This window comes from Syngnathoides biaculeatus, chromosome 22, assembly GCF_019802595.1.
Source record: "Syngnathoides biaculeatus isolate LvHL_M chromosome 22, ASM1980259v1, whole genome shotgun sequence".
Lineage (NCBI taxonomy): Eukaryota > Metazoa > Chordata > Actinopteri > Syngnathiformes > Syngnathidae > Syngnathoides > Syngnathoides biaculeatus.
Genome location: NC_084661.1, coordinates 13,280,182 through 13,297,606, shown reverse-complemented (window position 1 = coordinate 13,297,606; position 17,425 = coordinate 13,280,182).

Sequence of the window (17,425 nt, the reverse complement as noted above, 5' to 3'; positions counted from 1 at the left end):
CAACGACTCTCAACTGCCGTCACTGCGGGAGCCGCATTTCTGCATTGCGAGGCAGATGTGCTTACCGCTTCCCCACCGTGCGGCCCGATTTCTTCCGTTCTGGTCATTTCTTATGCAAAAACCAGTAAAAGTCGGGACAAATCAAAAGGTAGAGCAGTGGCCTGAAATGGATTGTTTTTCCAAGGGGTCCACTGTGTTAAAGCGCTGTCGCTCAAGTCTAATACAATTACTCAAATTGCATTGGGGCCCATTAGTGCCACATGGCGTGCTGTAATTAAACACGCGAGGAGACAAGAGCATGACGCCGGGCTGCGGATGCAAGTCATCACCCGTCAGACTCCCGGTACGAGTCAGAGACTTGACAGGCAGCGTACGGAGGAGGGGAAGGGGGGAGGGTGGGGGGGCGGCGAGGCCTGCAGGAGAGTCGGCTCGGGCAAACCCACTGCAAAGAACGGGGAGGGTGGCGGCGTGGCTGGCATGACGTGGAATTGGTTGGTTGGAAATTGACTGTTGCAAGAAATAAGTTCAAATGTTATGATGATTGTTGTCATTTTACGAGAATAACATTGTAATGCAAAGAGAATAACAATAAAATATTACCAGAATAGTTCCCCCCGCCCTCAATTTTTTTTAGTTGTTAATAAGAATAAATTTGAATTTTCAAGAAAAAAAAAAAAAAAATCACACTGAATGAAATTTGTAACATTGCAAGAAAAAATGTTAAATTATTCCCAAAGTAATAACTTTACAAGAAAAAAAGTCCCAGTATTTTAAGGCTAAAGTTTTTGTTTTTTGGCGACACAATGGTCAGCTGGTTAAAGCGTTGGCCTCACAGCTCTGAGGTCCCGGGTTCAATCCCTGACCCGCCTGTGTGGAGTTTGCATGTCCTCCCCGTGCCTGGGTGGGTTTTCTCCGAGCACTACGGTTTCCTCCCACATCCCCAAAAAACATTGGAGGCTCTAAATTGCCCATAGGTGTGATTGTGAGCGTGACTGTTGTCTGTCTCTACGTGCCCTGCGATTGGCTGGCGACCGGTTCAGGGTGTGCCCCGCCTCCTGCCCGTTGACAGCTGGGATAGGCTCCGGCAATCCCCGCGACCCTCGTCAGGATAAGCGGCAAAGAAAACGGATGGATGGATGGATGGATGGTGTTTGTTTTGTTCTTTGCAGATGAAATATTTGGAGGATGAAGGGGAAACTCTTCGCGCCGAAGCAAAACGCGTTGACATGGCGCACGGGGTTTACTTATCTCTGCTGTGAATTCCTCGCCGCCGGAGAGCCCGATTCTCTCTTTTCACTTGTGACTCAGGCAGCTGTGCATGACCTCAAATTCTGTTTCTTTCTTTTTTTTTTTTTAACCCCCCCTCCAACCCCCTTCAGGGTATCCACGTCGTCTTTGGTGGCCCAGCGCGGGAGGGTCAGGTCGCGATTCCTCCGCGCACTAGCGCATTAACATACGCAGTTCCGCTAGTAATCACATTACGCGACACGGTTCGCCGGGAAATAAGGGGGGAGAGCTCTTATGTGGGTTGGAGGGTTATAAATGGCTGCGATTCTTTGTTTCGAGCATCCCGGGTTATTTTTAGAGCCTCTCTGAAGATGACAGATGCTCATTTTGCAAGTGTGAATGAGAGCATTCAACCTGGCCTGGAATCCACCCATTTCATAACGATTTCATTATCGGTTCAATATGTTGTCCTATTCACGCCGCCCGGGATGCCAAAGTGTTGCAAGAAGAGCGTTGAAAAGTGGTATTAAAGCCACAAAGAGAACGGGGGGGATTTCAAAATTCATATCATGAGAATAAAGGACGTGGGGCTCTGTTTTCGTGATCATCTTGAAATCGGGCGTGGCACGGGAAGCGTCATTTTCGTCATTTGGCACACGGCGTATTTTTTTTTTTTTTTTTCCAAAAACGGCGATTCAGTTCATTGAAATGAAATTACAATGGCAGCGACAAACGTTTGACGCGGGATCGGAAATTGTACGTTGAGATCGACAAGGTTGAGCATAAAGTTACGACACGACAATAAAGTCAAAACGTAAAGTTCTGACGACGCCAAAATATTTTCGGAAAGTTGCGAGAAATAATTTGCAATGTTTACGAAATCTATCTTCTAAAGTTGTAACGACAGGTGAACAAAAAAACGGAAACCTGCTGAGAATAAATATGGAAAGTTACGAGAATAAAATCATCATGCTGCAAGAGTAAAGTTGTTAAATAATACTAAAATATTACCAAAGTTGTAAATGCACCAAGAATAAAAAAAATATTAGGGGAATAAATGTACAATTAAAAAAAAAATGAAAAAAAAAAATTGGCCTAAAGGTACATTTGTAGCTATTTTAGGGAGTGTGTAGTAGTCCTATTACTGCTTTGTATTTCCATGCATGATTTATATGTATATGTGTGAGTATGTGTGTCCACCTGGCAGTGTCATAGAGCCACTATATATTCTTCACAGGCACCTTGTTGAGGGAGTAACGGGTCTTGCTCCCCAAAGTTCTGCATGAAGAGAAGCTTGATTAAACACTTCATTAAAGCATTTCAAAGCGTTTCACTTTTTTTTTGCGAGTGGGGGGTGGGGGGGGGGGGCATTTGAAATTGTTGTTCGTTTAACCTTGTGCTTCCTGTAACTAACATTCCGGTATTGTGCTTCCAGCAGAGGGTGTTAAGTATTCAACGCAGGAAGACGGTCAGGTTCCTTAATAGGCAGCTCATGGGACTCCGTTTAATTAAAAGCTTTTCATTGTAATTCTGATTCTAATACAATCCTGTCGTTAATTAGCATCCCTGAGCATGTGCGAGAAATTGCAGCGGTGGAGTCGCCGTGCCTGAGAAAAAAAAAACATAAAAATATGATAAAAAAAAAAATCACTAAGAGGACACAATGTCTGGAAGAGCGCCAACACCTGCGCCGGAGGTGCTGATCATTTCCGCACTGAGAATTACAAACTTGACTTTCGAGTCCAAATCGGCCCGACGACATTTGAAGCTCAAAGTCGACTCTTCGCTAATCGCACTTTTGGATGTCCGATCATTTGTGTGTTTTTTTTTTTTGGTTTTTTTTTTTTTTTTTTTTTTCCCATCGGCTGGTCTGTCAAATCATTCCTTTACCTGGAACCAAACTATGGGGTCAAAAAAAAAAAAAAAAAAAAGGTTGGGAACAATTGGATTGTGATTAAAAAATAAAAAATGATGTCATCGACCTGACTCGTCTTTCAAGCCTTATTTTGCAAGTATTGTACGGCATTAAAAATTATTTTTGCTTTTCACCACACATTCAGTTCTGTCTTCATATTTTCCAAAATTGCAGTTTCCAAAGTAGTTTAAGTCCCTTGACTGGCAACCAGTTCCGGGTGTACCCCGCCTCCTGCTTGTTGACAGCCGAGATAGGCTCCAGCACTCTGCGCGACCCTCATGAGGATAAGTGGCATAGAAAATGGATGGATGGTTGGATGGCAGGTATCACAGGATTTCTCAACTCCTTCTGCTTCAGTACAGTAATCCTTGATTTACCGCGGGGGTTCAGTTCCGCAGTAGGTGAAATCCACGATGCAGCGACCACATTTTCCCGTGATTCCAAACTTTAATACACCCACTTTGGTGGGACCTTTAGTTACAGAAGAGAAATTTGGCAAAATATCCACACAAAAAGAAAAAAAATGAACATGAATGTGAACTGACAGTGGTCGGGTTTTGTGAAGTTTCTCTCCTGTCATTGCCTTAAGCTGAAAATAATAATTAATATAAAAACTCATAACAAAAACGTGTACATTCTAAAACGGCATACAAGGAACAAGGTCCGTGTCTTAACTTCTTTTGCAAATCAGGCGGAAAGAGAGGAGTCGGCGAGGGGAGGCCTCTTCTCCACGTAACCGATTATATAATTCAGAACGGATAAAAGTAGATGGAGAAAAAGAAGCGTTTTCACTAGCTGACAGGCCCATGACTCACAGTAAATGATGTGGCAAATTAAACACAAATTGAGCTGCAAAGTTCAGGTCCCGAGGAGGACTTACGGTAAATTCGATTAAGGAGGAGACTCACCTGATGGCGTGACTCACTCTCCGAGGTCTTCGCTCATCAGCGGCAGAAATCTTGGGACGGTCTTCGGAACCTTGAGAAAATCTGTGAAGACCCACGGAAACAGGGGGCAGGGTGGGGAACCTCTCACGGGACTTGAATTTTGGGACTCAGGACTCAACTTAACTGGAACACGTAAGAGGGAGCACGTCATGCCAATTCTCGCTTGCCGTCCAAATTTGGCATTTTTGACTGGGCTTACTAGAAAATGGATTTGAACTTATGACTTGCCCGATTGCCTCGTTCAGAAATTGAAGTTTATAGTATCGTAATATCCGGCCTACAAGCTGCGACTTTTTTTTTTGTAGCTAATTTGTGCATTTTTTTTCCGAACGGCCCGCGGGGGGCTGGGGGGGGCGCTCGAGCCGTAAAGTTAAGAGTGAGACCGGAATATATGTGCCGATGAAGTGACTTTTACCGGCCACGTTAGTGCCGCGTTAGCACTGTGCTAGCGTGTCTCTGTGATTTTTACCGGTAAGGTTTGTTTTTTGAACTGGTCCTGTCAGCGCCGCGCTAGCATTGAACTCTGTGTACCGTTTTTCTTTGCACAGCACATGAATTAACCCTCACCTCCGCTGTTTAAGCAGAACGTCGACAAACAAGGCAGAGAATTCCTCTAAAATGCCCACGTTGCTTGCTAATTTGCCGTTATATTCTAATTCCAAATAGGGCACCCAGTTTGAAAATGAAAGATTTTTTTTTTCTTTTTTTGAATAGAAAATGGAAATAGACCGAGAGAGCCAGCAGGGCTGAATTCGCATCAACGCCCGTTATTCCCCCCCAAACAAAGACGGCGAATAAATGCACAGCAAAGCAAGCGAATTGCTCTCTTGCCACCATGACAAGAGGAGGCAAGAACGTGTCTTGTTGTGATCTCCTGTGACATCAGCCTTCGCTCGTCGACATAGCGCTCTGTCACACGTTGTCACTTTTTTTAGGCGCGCTAAATCCCTCTGATAAGATTTGATGTTACTGTGATGCTGAGAAGGCTTCTTTTTTCACCCCCCCCCCCACCGCCGTCCCTCCCTTTTCTCCCTTCCACTTTGTCAAATTAAAAGAGAACGGTACCACCGCACAAGTTGACGGAGAGCCGGGAGACAAATCAGCTGTGACAGGTGCTAAGGAGAGTTGTTATTTTGGGTGGTAATTGCAGTACTGCGTTATTTAGGGACGTGGGGGTGGGGGGGGGACAACGGGATGGATGAAAAAAAAAACTATAACAGAGAGAGAAGATGACAATGAGTTAAGGGGAAGGCGGGGGGTGGGGTGGGGGTCAGAAATCCTATCCTAATGAGTTAGCGTGCGGCCTGGCGGGCACGACGAAGCAACACGCACGCTGCCAAGTGCGCGGCGCGTCCAGCCCGCCGGGCCGCCGTTTCCTCCCGTGTCGCGGACGCGGCCAGTCGCGTTCATTACCTCGGCGGGGTCAGCGAGAGGCCTTCGGCGTCTTCCCCGGACTATTCAGCGGGATTACGGATGAAGAAACCGCGACGTTGTTTCAATACGCCGGCTCGGAAGAGCGAGTGTGGTCAATATTTTACGATATCTTTTGAAGAAACAAGAGCGAGGAAATGATACTTTGCGCCGGTCTCGAGCCGTCGGCGTAAGGCTTATGTAACGCTACATTTACCGGGGGGAGTGAAGAGGACTTTTGTCGAGCTCTGGTGGACACCATTGCCGGAAAAATAACAGCAGCCACGCAGAATATCGACAATTGTGGACATTTTCAAACTGCACGTGGATTACGTTGAATCAAAAAGAAACGGATATCTCTGGGGTTGAGGTCACCGAGATGGTTAAAAAGGTCTTTGGTGGCAGGGCCCCGGGGGTGGATGAGTTTCTAAAGGCTCTGGATGTTGTGGGGCAGTCCTGGTTGACACGTTTCTGCAACGTCACGTGGACTTCGGGGACGGTGCCTCTGGGGTGGTGGGAAGGTGTGTTCCAACTTCTAGGGGGAAATCACACTCCTCAGCCTCCCTGGTAAGTCTATTCAGGGGTGCTGGAGAGGAGGGTACGTCGGGAAGTCGAATCTCAGATCCAGGAGGAGCAATGTGGTTTTCGTCCTGGCCGTGGAACAGTGGACCAGCACAACACCCTCAGTAGGATCCTCGAGGCTGCATGGGAGTTCGCCCAACCAGTCTACATGTGTTTTGTGGACTTGGAGAAGGTGTTCGACCGTGTCCCTCAGGGAATCTTGTGGGGGGTTCTTCGGGAGTATGGGGTACCAAATCCCCCGATACGGGCTGTTCGGTCCCTGTACGACCGCTGTCAGAGTTTGGTCGTCATTGCCGGGAATAAGTCGGACTCGTGTCTGGTGGGAATTGGACTCCAGGGCTGCCCTTTGTCACGGATTTTGTTCAGAACTTTTATGGACAGAATCTCTAGGTGTAGCCGAGATGTAGAGGGTGTCCGGTTTGGTGGTCTCAGCATCGCACCTCTGCTCATTGCAGATGATGTGGTTCTGTAGGCTTCAACAAGCCGTGATCTCCAACGCTCAGAAGAGCGATTCGCAGCCAAGTGTGAAGTGGCTGGGATGAGAATCAGAACCTCCAAACCTGAGATCTCGGAAAAGGGTGGCATGTCCTCTCCGGGTCAGGGATGAGATCCTGCCCAAAGTCGAGGAGTTTAAGTACCTGGCGGTCTTGTTCACAAGTGAGGGAAGAATTGAGCGGGACATCGACAGACGGTTCAGTCCAGCGTCTGCAGTGATGCTGACTTTGTATCGGTCCATTGTGGTGAAGAAGGAGCTAAGTCCAAAGTCAAAGATCTCAATTTACCAGTCGATCCAGGTTCCTACCCTCACATATGGTCACAAGCTGTGGGTCGAAATGAGTTTCCTCAGGGTGTTCAGGCTCTCCCTTAGAGATAGGGTGAGAAGCTCGGAACATCCGAGAGAGTGGTTCAGTATCGAGTTGCTGCTCCTCCGCATTGAGAGGAGCCAGATGATGTGGCTGGGCCACCTGATCCGGATGCCTCCCAGACGCCTCCCTGATGAGACGAATGTATAGACAGCTAAGGTTAAATCTCACAGCACACCAGCAAAAAGAAATGTCACACGCACACAAAAAAAAGATACATGGGTAAATTATGGTGAGTTTTTTTTTTCTTTTCTTTCTTTTTTTGTGGGTTGTCTTGCCTTACGTGCCAGTTTTTGGCCACGTGGGGGGAAGCACCTGGGGTACAACTCCAAGCTTAGATTGAATTGTGAGACAGATACGCAAACTCCTAATATTCTTTTTATTTGTCTTTTTAAGGTAAAATGGATGAATCCTTACTAATGTGCCATAGGATGATGAATATGTTGCTCAATTCAACAGGCAACCAAGGTGGGGGTGAGGTGGTGGGGTGGTAAAAATAGAATGCTGCCATCTTGGGACAGTTTGGACTGCGTTGCGGCGACAGAAAAAAAAAAAAACAACAACAAAATAATAATTATAAATAAAAATAATTGCAAACTACACATTTTTAATTATATTTTTCATTGATTTAATTATGAGGGAAATACAACTAAAATAACAATATTAAACAATTATAAAATGACAACAAAAAGGAGAATAATGCAAAAATATTGGAAAATATTTATCAGATGACAATTTAATTTAAATTCAAGCAAAAATAAATTAGCTTAAACACAGAAGAAAATACTTTCAAAAACAAAACAAAAATAGGTTCAAAATTCTATTTGTATTATTACATTTAAAAAGAAAGTTATAAAAAATATTTACAAATAACTTAAGGAGACTATTTAAATGATTAGTGATTAAATTTAAAAAAGTACATAAAAATTACACAAATACAAACTAAAATCAAATAATTTTTTTCACCCAAAAAATTATTGTACAATAATTAAACTGTATTAAACTATGAATTTCTGGTGCAAATAACAACACAGACTTGCCGAGTTCTTTCACAACAACTCATTTGAAGAAAACTCATTTGCATACACGTTTCCATACATTTTTGGTAAACTTCCAATACGTGTAAAATCCTACTGAATTCTTCCCCAATGTAGCATCGAAAGTGACAGTTAAGTAGCCTAAAAAAGAAAAACCCGACAAGTAAGCTTAACAAACATTAGTGATATATTTTTTCTTTTTTTTTTTTGCCTTCTACCCCCAGTCCCCATCCCCCACCCCCCCCCCCACCCCCACACACACACACACACTGGGAAAGAGGTTTACGCACAAAGCCGTGGCGTCTGCGGGAGATACGCCAACGGAGTTTAGGCTCACAGTAATCCTTTGTCACGTACAATGTGCAAATATAATAACGTTCACGCCGCCGCAAAGTACAGTGTAACCGGGCGCGAGCGTAGCGACACGTCACGCACGATACCCGATAAGACCCCCTAAGCATGATACGGCGTTCAATCCCTTTTAAAGCGTTTCCAAAGCTGACGAACCTCCGGAGGAAGAACCCAAAAACCCACGCGTGGGGAAGTCGGGCATCTTTTTCGACCTTAATTACATAACGTGGCGACGTTCTGACCAGATTTCGGAAGGCCTGAACGCGAATGGAGACATTTTGCCGGTTTTAATCATTTTAGGAGGGACTGCGGCACATCTGGAACCTTCATCGGCATTAAGTGCAAGTTCCAGTAAAGGAGACGGCGCTTTTATAGCCCTCCTACTTGACCTCCTCTCCGTGCACGCAGCAATCTACTTCATCTCCGAGCGCACTCCAAATCACTGTCCGGGCCAATTTCCCATCGCGCCGTGACACGACGGCTCGGCCCCGGCGGACATTTTTGACTCAGTTTGGGACCTTAAGGAGACGATCGCGCCGGATGATGCCCACTTTATCGCCGTGGCGTTCGATTTATCGTAACCGCGACAGACGGGAGATGCCGCCACCTGGCTACGCGGATTAACGTGCAGCCAGACACGCTTTTTACACACACGCGCGGACACTCCCAAGGCCATAAACACTCATTATAATGTGCTATGTCATCTGCTGTGGGTTTGGCCTGGGAATTACACGGCCCGGAGTGTTTTCCCTGACTTGGCACACATGTAAGTATGCGTTAGTATCAAAGCAGCTTTCTGGGATACAACGAGGATTATTGAGTGCGAAGACAGCGACGCTGACATCTTACTTGATAAGATACCATCTATTATATTCTGTGGCCTAGTGAGCGGAACGTCGCCGTTCATCTCCGCTCGGCTCAAAGCGGAAGACGGGCCGATATCCTATTTTGTCCCGCTTTCATCCAAACGAACGCCGGAGAAGACGCGAGGCGTCGTCAACAAAAAAAAAAAGGGGAGAAACACGATGAAGCGGCTTTTGAGTTCGCGCGCCGACAAAACGACCAGACAATACAAGACGACGTGTTTTCAACACATCTTAGCGATTGTAGTAAATAAAGACAGTGGTGCCTTGAGATTCGAGCGTAATTCATTCCTTGCATGCAAAAACTATGACTTCGAACCGTCTCTGTGCTTCTTCTTCTTCTATTCCTTTCGGCTTGTCCCACAGCGTGTCATCTTTTTCCATCTTAGCCTATCTCGTGCATCTTCCTCTCGAACACCCACTGTCCTCACATCCATCAGCCTTTTCTTTGGTCTTCCTCTCTCTCGCTCTTTTGCCTGGCAGCTCCATCCTCAGCACCCTTCTACCAATATTCTCCCTCTCTCGGCTCTGAACATGTCCAAACCGTCGAAGTCTGCGCTCTCTAATCTTGTCTCCAAAACATCCAACTTTGGCTGTCCCTCACTCCGAGCGAGATCCTCAACATTTTCATTTCTGCCAACTCCAGTTCTGCTTCCTGTCGTTTCTTCAGCGCCACCGTCTCTAATCCGTACATCATGGCCGGCCTCACCACCGTTTTATAGACTTTGCCCTTCATCCTAGCGGAGACTCTTTTGTCACATAGAACACCAGACACCTTCCGCCAACTGTTCCACCCCGCTTGGACCTGTTTCTTCACTCCTTACCACATTCACCATTGCTCTGTATTGTTGACCCCAAGTATTTGAAGTCGTCCACCCTCGCCATCTCTTCTCCCTGGACCTTCACTCTTCCTCCTCTGCCCCTCTCATTCATGCACAAATATTCCGTTTTACTTAGGCTAATCTTCATTCCTCTCCTTTCCAATGCTTGCCTCCATCTTTCTAATTGGTCCTGCTTTCACTGCAGATCACAATATCACCATAGTCCAAGGGGATTCCAGTCTAACCTCATCTGTCGGCCTCTCCATTACTTCTGCAAACAGGAAGGGGATCAGGGCGGATCCCTGATGCAGTCCCACCTCCACCGTAAATTCTTCTGGCACACCTACGTCACATCTCACCGCTGTTCTGCTGTCCTCATTCATGTCCTGTACTATTCTAACATATTTCTCCGCCACACCGGACTTGAACAAAACCGTCTCTGCGCACGATTTGAAAATCCAGTACAGGAGTTAAATACGAAAAATTGTCTGTTATCGTTTGATGAACGACAAACAAACGAAGGCGCTCATCCTCGATGACCTGAATTGAACGGAGATAATTTCCAAGGACATGCATATTAATAGAATAGCCAGTGGCCCTCCTGGTGCTTGGAGCATTGATGCATGTGTGCTGTTGACCGTTCCATAATTTTCATATTTTGTTTTATTGTCTATCAGATTGCCTTTGAAGCAAGACGAACTTTATTTGGAGCCATTGCGGGAAATACAAACGTTGTACAGACCGCTGAACAGTTACGTTAGCCCAGACAAGTAGGTGAGTCAGGGTTGCTATGGCAACGCGGGAGATGCTAGCAGACGCCGTTGCGATGATTCAGTTGCCATTTGATGGTTCATATTCTGTATTCTGTACATATGAATTCATATGGAACATTGACAATGAGTCACTGCCGGTGTGGCGGTTTACTCACCTGCCTTCTTGTGGATGTGACATTTTTTTTTGTAATTATTATTAATAATCCGTGTTCTAGTTCCCTCCAAAAGGTCTTTGACGGGCCGGAGGCTCGTTGCCATATTTTGCTAAGGCACCAACATCCAAGCGCGCATTTAAGGCTCGAGCATTTCAAGGTTTGGACGATTGCCACAGGTCGGGATGAAGACTCAAGGGGAATGAAGGCGGAATGCACACCGGCAGCAGCAAAAATGCAACAAATCATCATGTTTGCTCCAATAACGATGATCTCGTCGAAATGTACTCACACGTTTACTTATTCGGTGTGAATTCTGGGCATGTGTAGTTGAGAGAAAACGACAATTCTGTTGTACGAATGGCAACAGGTAGCAACAAATGACTTCCTGTGCATTTTCGGATGATCTCCACCCCACCCTCCATCTTCAGGTTCTGAATTTTTGTCAAACTTTTGCGACGCTACCAAAACAAAGTCAATTTGATGAAAATACCTGCAAAATTATGTTGTTGTTTTTTGTGCATGGTAAAAAAAAAAAGATTTTGACTTATAGACAGTTGTTTATTTTATACTAATGAGTTTTGAGGAGGGAAGGAGAAGCAAAGCAGCCTCGCCATATGTGGGCCTCCCCACACAGAAATACAGGATTTAACGGAGGCGTTCGATACCCAGCGGTTCACTGAAGGGTCACTTATAAAACTGCAGCTGCCGCCGTGTCTTTCTGTCACTCAAACAAAATAAAACACACACACACACACACACACACACATCCCAGTGGGCTCTAGTGTTTTTGCCTTTGTCAGAAATTATAGCGGCGATTTTCAAGAGTGTCGCCGTGGCAACGGCGGGTTTGATGCATGTTGACGGAACATGTTGCACAGCGGAGATAAGAGGTGGGCGGAGTTATGATAGCAGGATGGGATGGAGGTGTGCGTGTGTGGGGTTGCGGGGTGAGGAGGTGGGGTTGGGGGGGGGGGTCATTACACGTGTTGTACGAGGAGCGTTCCTGGGACGTCTCATCCTGATAGGAGGAGGCCCGAAGATCTGGGATGAACCGTTATCGGCGCACCGTGAGCTGTGAGAGGGAGAGCGAGAGAGTGCGAGAGAGTGTGTGTGTGTGTGAGAGAGAGAGAGAGAGAGAGAGAGAGAGAGTAGTGCTATTTTAGTCTGGACGTTGTCATGGAAACTGCAGCCTCACTACAAATGGAGACGTCCAGAACACATGTACCGTCAGACAAATGGCGCGTAGGGGTCCAGCGATGTAGTCGAACATGACCGCACATTGCGACCCCCATACTCGTCTCACCCATGTAGAGAATGTAGAGATGGGAAGGAGGTGAGGGGATTTGGGGGCAAGTTTTCAATTTTGAAGTTGTTTTTTTTTTTTTTGTTTTTTTTTTTGAATAACGGCGCTTTTCCACAATCATCCTCGTGTGCCGGCGCTTCCCACTGTCTGCTCACTTCCTCGCGTCTCCTGCACTCTGAAGGACGGCGGTATTCCCACATTTCTCTGTTGCTATAGCAACACCGCAGCGAGAACGGGAAGGAGAGGACGCGGGGAGGGAGGAAGGGAGGGAGGGAGGAAGGGTGGGAGGGAGGTTGGGGATAAGGGAGGGGGGGTGAGGGAGAGGAGAGCGCAGAAAGAGGCCTAAAGATGAGCGGATGTGTGAACAATGCTAATTCTAACGCGATGGTGAACTCCCCTCTCTAGTCGCATCGCGCAATGCGCAGCGTCCGCATTTGCATAATAGCCCGTGGGAATATATTTGCGTGCCCAAATAATGCACAGAAACTTCAAAAAAAAAAAAAAATTGAAGCTGAAATTTCATCATACGCAAGCTGAAACCTGTGCGCGCGTTTCCACATGATCACAAAGCGATGCCAAACGCATCCATAAGACGAGAGAGATGCATCTCCGCGGGGGCCATATTGCAGCCGGGGGAAGGCCGAAGCTATTTCACATCAATGTCATCATCCCCATTCGATCAGGATGGAGCGCATTCGTCTTATCTCTTCATACATACGTACAAGCGCATACACACACACACCCATGCACAGAGACGCAAGGCCCAAGAAGAAAGCGGCGTTGCATCACGTAAAAGATGCAACACCGCGCCGCAGAGGAGGCTAGCGCTCACCTCCGTCGGTTTACACGTGTTGGAGCGAAACTCGATAGATGCATATCATATCTAATATTCTGTCATTAGCGGCCGGCTGCTTTTATGCTGTTTGTTACGTGGAGCAATCTGACGCATGTCAAGTGTCTCGCTTGTCCTCTCCCAGCAATCAATAACTCATCTCTGCGCGTCAATATTCGTTCTGCCCCCGCGGGACTTAAATGTCCTTCTTTAGGACAGGAGGAGAATTGGCAAGATGGCGGCGACGGTACAGGAAGCGCGGAAAGTGGACTTTCCTACGCCTATTTTTGTTTTTTCGGTGCTTGGGCCCGGCGGGATAGTCAAGCTACCAGTCAAAGAATTTCCCAGTGCTTCCCAGTAAACATCTTTAAGGTGGACTTTAATATTGAAAGGCATATGAATTTCTGTGCTTTTTACATTTCCAACATTACCGCTCATGTTGAAGTTAAAGAAGACCAATGTTAGCATCTACTGTTAGCTTGAACATTAGCTTCCAATGTTGGCTTCCAATTTTAACGCCGTTATTTTGGATATTAGCTGCCCAAAATTAGCTTCCAAAGTTAGTTTCTGAAGTTAGCTTTTGGTTAGAGGACTTATTGAAAGTTATCTAATTCTGATGTATGCGCAGAGTCCTAGCGTTGCAGAATTGGCTAAGATGGCAGCGGCTGAACAGGAAGCGCGGAAAGTGGACTTTCTTACGCCTATTTTTGTGTTTTCAGTGCTTGCGCGCGGCGGGATAGTCAAGCTACTAGTCAAGTTTCCCAGTGGTTCCCAATAAACATCTTTAAGGTGGACTTTAATATTGAAAGACATTTATTTAGATTCTTTTTTTGCATCTCAAAAAGAAAATAATGAGTGACTTTATTCAACAAGATTATGAATCTCTGTGCTTTTCACATTCCCAAAATTACCGCTAATGTTGAAGCTAAAGAAGACCACTGTTAGCTTGAACATTAGCTTCCAATGTTGGGTTCCAATTTTAACGCAGTTCCTTTGGATATTAGCTGCTGAAATTAGCTACCAAAGTTAGTTTTCTGAAGTTATCTGAATGTTCAAAATGTAGTTCAATTAATATTATTTCTCAGTGCTAGCATGCTATAAGATCAAACTTTTTTGTGTGCTTTCACTGTAGGGAAATTTATTTTTAACATTTCACACCTGCTGCTACAACTAGCGGCAAAGGAATGCTAAGCTAACTGCTCCCCTTCCCCAGCTGCAAATTGACCCAAGAAACATGAGAGGGCTTTTAAATTTCTCATTTAATTAGCAGGAACGCAAACAAATTACCCCAAATGCCAAGCTCTGATAAGCTGTGTAAAAAAAAAAAAAAGAAAAAAAAAACTAGCATACTCCTGGGCCACGCGAGGGCTAAGTAAATGTTCCGACATAATGCGGAGCGCCGATAAAAGCCAAAAGCATCGAGAGTCTACAGAGTAAAGACATCGCCTCCATCAGACATTATGGTAAATCAATAATCAAGTAAGTATAATCTAATAACGGCATCCGCGCCGAGCCCAAGCGTGCGTTTGTGTGCGTGGGCGTGTATCCACTGGGGAACGTTTTGCTACACACTGTACATTCCTGCAGTAATTACTTTGAGGTGTCTCCTCGCTGCGTTTTGCCGCAAACTAAATATTCATGGGGCAGTAATTGCTGTCGCTTCATCACGTAGAATACAGAGGATAGAGGCATGAGAGGACAAGTTATACTCAACGTATATGAATATATGCAGTTATGGGGGGGATTTAAAGACTGTTTCTCTGCCCCTTTGGTCAGACAGTGGAGCTTCGGTTCACGTTGGAGGATGTTCACCGACGAATCCGTTTGTAATGTGAGAGTTTCAGTATCTTATGAGAGGACGTCTCTGTAGTATCCGTTAGGAACTGTCAGTAACCTGTGAAACATCATTAGTCGTACGTATGAGAGCATTTCAGTTGTGCAATGAGAGCATTTCACTAGCACGTGTGAGAGCATTTCATTGGAGTTTACGTGAGCATTTCCGTAGTGTGTAGGTGTTTCATTTTTCATGTGTGTGAGAGAGGTTTTTTTTGCAGTTTGTCACAGAGCCCATTCTATTTGGGTTTGAGAGCATTTCTGTAGTGTGTGAGATTGCTTCAGTAGTGAGTGAGAGAGTGGTTCAGTAATGTGTCCAAATTTGTGTTTCAGGAGAGTGTGAGAGATTTTGAGTAGTCTCTTCGAGAGAGCATTTTGGTAGCATGTGTGAGAGTGTTTCAGTGATCTGGGAGGCAGTATTTGAGTAGTGTGTATCACAACATTTAAGTAGCATGTATAAGAATGTTTCAGTTGTTCAGTGAGAGCATTTCACTTTTGTGTGACAGAGAGCATTTCATGAGAGTTACGTGAGAATTTTCCTCGTGTGTAAGAGTGTTTCATTTATGTGTGTGTGAGAGAGTTTTTTGCAGTATATTAGAGAGCACATTCAGTTTGTGTGTGAGAGCGTTTCAGTAGTGCGTCTGAAAAAGCGGCTCAGTAGTGTGTGAGAGAGTGGTTCAGTAATGTATTTGAATTTGTGTTTCAAGAGTGTGTGAGAGTTTTTTAGAGCATTTTGGTAGCATATGTGAGAGGGTTTCTGTGATCTGGGAGTTGTGTGTATGAGAGTGTTTCAGTAGGATGTATGAGTTTTTCAGTTATATGGGAGGAAGAGTTTCTGTAGTGCCTGAGGGAGTGTTTGAAAATCACGTGTCAGAGCATTAAAGTATGTTTACAAGAACTTTTCACTTATGTGTGAGAGATCATCGTAAATTATACATCCAGCAGCTGAGCATCCTACACAGATTCCGTGACAAAATGTAGCGTTGCTTGTTTGAAAATCTCATACGAAACCAGTGACGGAAACATGACGGTGATTTCGTGTGTTGGAAAACATGCGCTTAAAAGAAAATAATAATAATAATAAAAAGGGACATGACCAAAGCGGAGGTGTCGTCAGGCGACAGGAGCGTTAACCTTTACGCACACATCAGCCACTTCGGCGACATTTGCGCGCTGGCACAAACAATCAGCTCTTTGGTCTCTCACGCTCGCTCTCTCCGCTCTCTCTAGGTTACATGCCTTGTTGGTCAGGCTGATTGTTTCATCCCCCCCCCCCCCCCCCCCCGGAGGTTGTGAGAAATTCTGCGGGCTTGGGAAATCTTGTGACACGCTCCGGATAGATAGTGACGCGTGGCCACTCAAGCGGCGTGGCCACTAGACGTCGAGGAGATGAATCACGGCGGGCGTTCGGAGGATCGAATATTCAAAATGATTTTGGATGACAATGAGGAACGGGATGTCGAAAACCCACCAGCTCCATTTTTTTGTGTGGTTTTTTTTTTTTTTTTTTTAATCCTGGTGGAATGTCGGGATTCAAACCTTCCACTTCGGACCTGTGAAGCCGCGGTGCTAACCGTGCTAAAGCAAATCTGATACGATCACATTCTAACCATTTTTTTTTTTAAACTTAAAAGGGTAACTAAAACCGAAATGTCAAAATGTTTTATTTGAAATATGCTAAAATACATATTTATATTTCGAACATGGTGCATTTCTACTCATTCATGAGGTCTGCCGTCTTTTCACTCTTGCTAGAGCGCGACGTGCATTCGCCGGTTCTGGCTCATTATGCCGATTTATTGACGAAGGAAACTAAATACCGAGGACGAGCTGAATATCGTCGCTGTCGGGCGGGATTTTTCGCATCTCAGAGATGATTCATTTTCAGGAAATGAAAATAATGCCATCTTCCATCGGAGTTCTCGAACATTGCAAACCGTATAGGCGAGCGTAGCAGGTTCAAAAACGAGCGACGCACGCTAAATTGGCGTCTTTCATCCATCTCATTAAGTCGAGCCGGAGCTCAAAGTGGTCCCCCCCCCACATAAATCGTCAGCGGATTATCACGATTATTTTTTTATTTGATGTTTTGCTCTCGCCGCGGCCCACGCAGCCACGTCAAATATGTCCGTCCCGTGCGTGTTTATCTGCCCGTGAAGTGTGAACCAACGATTTTTTTCGCGAGCGCGTCGAGATCCCGCAGACTGACGCCTCGACTTCGCGGCGGACTCGGCGTTGTGTCGGGTTCCCCGCGGACGGTGCAGCCTGTCGACGGGCCACGAGGGCCGGGGGGGGGGGGGGGGATTCCCCCGAGAAGCCCGCAGCTGGGGCCTCGGTTATTGAATTTGAAGGGGTGGGGGAAGACGGCGAGGCGACGTACGCAGTGGAAAAATTCCACGTATGGCTTCTTTTATGGCAACAAGATCATAAGGAAGTAGTATTATAGTAACTTCCTTGCCCGAACTGAACGTGGCAAGAATATTTATTTACATTTTTAGGTCAATTGTGTAAGA